We start from the raw sequence: 4,326 nt of genomic DNA, 5'->3' as shown, positions 1-4,326 counted from the left end.
TTTCTATTTTTTGAAATACTAACCAAGAATGAAATTTCCATCTTCCTATGTTAATACCGGGTACCCTTTTGCACATTTCCTCACTGAAAATATTTGATCTTCCCGGTAAAAGATTTGAGTATCCGGCCAGATCGTTGTTATTCGGCACATTTCCTATCCGTGTTTGCTTCAAGTTGCGAATTTTGTTATCAGAAAGCTACTAAAATTGGACGACAAAGTAAGTTTTAACTTTGAGAAACGAGATATAAAGAGCAAAAAGAATCTGAAAGAGGAGGTTATGTTGCAGTCGATATTTTCACAGAAAATTGGCCGTGCAAATGCTGCTTAACGCTGTCGATATAAACATACACGTCGGAATTAATGATACACCGTTTAGTTACGCGTCAGTTGATTTTCCCAGGGCACTGCTTTTGTGCCTAATAGCAGCCGGGGGAAGCGTTCCATGGGGCACCGTGACCCGCCCGCTCAGGCGCACTCTTCAATATGTCACTGTGGCTAATTTCAGGGGCACACTACCGACCACCGGCGACAAAGTCGATTCCTTTCAACGGATTCACGTCCTTTCACTGGTTTTCAACAGCTTCGTTTGCTTCATTGCTTCCCTTGAGAACTTCACTCTGGTGCTTGGTCTAATTTAATAGTGATACATCTCTTAAAACGATGATAAAATGTTTGATCGTATAAAGTACTTGTTTGAGGTTGTTTTAAAGCCGGCGTGATAGTCGTCTTCATACGGTAAGATTTAATAACAAGTTTCAAAGCATTCGTACATTTTTAAAAATGAAAGATTAATTTGAATTGCTTTGTTCCTTAAATGACGAACATTTTAATTCTTTTAATTCATTTATTATTGTCCTTTTTCTTGTCTTTATTTTTCTTAAATTACAAGAAGCAGTGGAAACTAGTCTGAAGTGGTTTGAAATTATTGATTAAAGTAAAGGAATAGAATTGAAATATATCACGTTTTCTTTCTACAAAATTTTGTACGAAGCTTATTGTAAATAAATTGCATATTTTTACGAGGTATTTTATTTTTGACGAAACATGCTTTATACCCTCGTTCGGAAATAAAAATTGCATTACAAAATCAAGTTTTGAGGCTTCGTTCATAATTACATCAAAAACAATCGTTTTCGCGATGACGGTGGATTGCCAAATAACGGATGAAATACAGCCGGATGTAAACGAGTCAATATGTTACATAATTGTCAAACCAGTTAATTATCACACTGCAGGCTGTATCGTTTGTTCGCTTGTTCCCTGGCTGAATAATAAATGACAAAAGATAATATTGATTTTCAAAATTAAAACACCGACACACCAACTCGCGATAAAATATCTTTTTGAAACATGTTATCAAATTTTTCGCGTTATTTCTGTACAATTGAAACCCTAAATTGAAAATCCATAACTCTAACTCTAACCTAACCTACCAAATCCATCATCCGCGATATATTCCTCTAAATTTAAATTCTCAATTAATGCGACGTCACTTGAAATTTAACGAAAGCAAAAATAATTGGCCTTTTTTACTTTACAACCGACGACCCCAACCTCGCGATAACCTAACCTTGCAAAAATCGGCACGTTTCGAGCAACGTGGACGATACGAGCTTGATCGATATCGGGCAGCCAGGCATCGTTGACTGCACAGAGATCCGTTCGATCGAGGAGGCAATTAATTACGGAAGATGATCGGTAATTAACAGTAACTGGAGCCGGATAACGTTCATACGGTACGCTGATACGAAATTTACGACGCGCCTCGGCTGCGGCTGACTCTTTATGGTGGGGTGTGCTCGTGACGTGAATTATTAGCCCTTCGGTCCTCGAGACTGCCTCCGGGGGTTGAGTTCGTGGAATGGGCGTGGCTTAGTCGGCAGGCGTGGCCTCAGCATCACCCTCGAAAAACCGCCAGCCACCCTCCCCCGTCCTCAGGAATACATCGAACGATTGATTCCGCGCGGATTCACTTTTCTTACACGCTTTGATTTCTTTCTGGACGAGGAAAGCTTGTTCTGCCGTGGAATTCAGTGACACAACCCCTTTCTTTTTGCAAAAACAATTCTATTGAAATCTGTCGTAACAAATGTTAAGTTTAATCGGTTATTTTCTGAATTGTTTGGTTAGATTAGGTAGGTGGCAGAGTAGAACGCTCAAGGTCTAGAATTTTTGATCGAATTTACCAATTAAAGGATTATTTCATTTCTAGTAAAACAGTATACTATTATAACCTCTAAAATTTCCAAAGAAGCTTCAATGTCTGTGGAAAACAGCTTCGGGAAATTTCTTTCAAAGTTCTAGAAACGAACGCTCGTTCTTTCGTAACCTCAAAATTTTTAAATAAAAATACTTCCTTTCTTTAAATCAATCTTCCTCTAAACTTAAAACTTCCAAAAAGTCATTTTTATCCGAAATTCCAATAGAAACCCATTCCCCATACCTAAGAACTTCCAAACATCCAAAAACGCCAAAACACGAGCTGCTTGTTGTACAAAGGAACTCGGTTTCCGTGTTCAACGAAGTCATAACGGAAGTTCCCGTGGTTCAAGGCTGTTTCCAGCATCTTCCCTCGTGAAGAGCAAGTAGTACAAGCGTAGGATGGAGCGACGCGAGGCTGTAGGAGGGAAACAGACGCAGAAAGGGTCGCGACGGGACTGAAGGAGAAGGGGGAGAGAGCCTTCGCCATCCTCCCAAAGCTCGCGTTTGTACAGTGGTAATGGGCTGTCAGGAGCAGACGTTCGCTGCTCGTGCCTTATATACCAACACCATTACGCAACTCTTGGGTCGGTTCCTATCGGCTTGCTCGTATTATCAACCCCTCTGATTGCGTTTCCTACCTTCGTACTACTCCTTCACCCTCCTCCTCCGACCGCCTCCTTCGATAATATCTACCTACCGCCGCTCTGACCGGCCAACTGCGTATAAAACTGTGTCCAGAAGAGGGTGCCAGAATGGCGAATCTTTGAAAAGTAGAATTTATTAACCTCAATTTTAGAATACAATAAGAGAATAATTCTCTTTGTTACCGTTTCTCGGCAACGAGTGAAATTATAAGTATAGTTGATTACGAAACTAAACGGATGATACTTTTAGGATTTGAAAAACACGATTAACTCAAATTCCCAAAATTTTCATTTACACTACTTGATCTTCGGCCCGTCGATTGTTAGTGTCGTTGGTTTTAAGTTAGTTTTTTTTGGTCCGTGGATTTTTACGGTGTTCGGTACGTTTGAGTACTTCGAGGTTATTCAATACTGTTCTGTTGTACTTTTACGTTTCAGAGTTATGATTTGTATTGCGTTAATGTATTAGGCGTTGTTTGTGTAGATAGTTTGTATAGGTTTAGAGATTAGGACCGTGTTTTTAATCTTACCATCATGATACTCGAATAAATTTTATATTTAATTCCCTCTCCTGAACTATTTGAACATTCACTTCTCTTTATTTTATGTTAAAAGATTCAATACTTCATTCACTGTGTAGAAATATTTAGAATCTTAACTCTCAATTGTTTTGACTATTATAGTTATTACTAACAATTATCGCTTGAGCTACGTTGACCATAGATTAGGTATAACTTCATCTATGCTTTGATCAATGAATTTACAATTTTGATTCTTTTAAAGAAAAATTATGCTTTTACTCTATTCCTATATATCCAACAAATTGGAAGAAATAGAAAAAAATGGAAAAATTAAAATCTTAATTACAATATTGGTAATCTACCAGTAATTCACATAACTTTAATCTAGACAAAATTTTGTCTCAGCTAGCAAATTTGAAAAATGTACATATTCACCAAGTTGAATCAATACTTGAAGACTTCGTTAGAAGTTTAACATACCTCAGTACTTTTTACTTAGGTTACATCTATTTTACCAATGTCGTTTATTTTTTCAATAATGTACATATACATATAGGCGCCATTTTGTTCACTTTTTTTCATCTTCTGTCGTTCGTGAGGAGCGAAAATCATCACTTGGAACTTCCACCGGTGCCACGTGTTCATCGTTTGCCCCCAACGTGCCTTTCCCTCCCGCAGTGATCAATACTGCGAGAGGTCTTCTGCACGGGACAGGTATGCTGCTGGTCCAGATTTCAGCGTGAGAAACAATGCGGATAAAAAAGAGCAGATTCGTCGGAGTCGTGTCCTTGAAAATTTTTTTACCTACTATCCGTCTTTATTTATCAGTCAACTACAATTTTCAAAAAACATTTTCACGAATATTTTCGTATCCATTTTTCTTTTCCATTGGAACGTTTGTTTTCAAGAATACAATTTAATTCTAAAATTAAATGTATCTTTATGTTGTTGGAGGAAAG

This window comes from Habropoda laboriosa, unplaced genomic scaffold (genome assembly GCF_001263275.1).
Source record: "Habropoda laboriosa isolate 0110345459 unplaced genomic scaffold, ASM126327v1 scaffold9, whole genome shotgun sequence".
Lineage (NCBI taxonomy): Eukaryota > Metazoa > Arthropoda > Insecta > Hymenoptera > Apidae > Habropoda > Habropoda laboriosa.
This window is presented reverse-complemented; position numbering follows the sequence as displayed.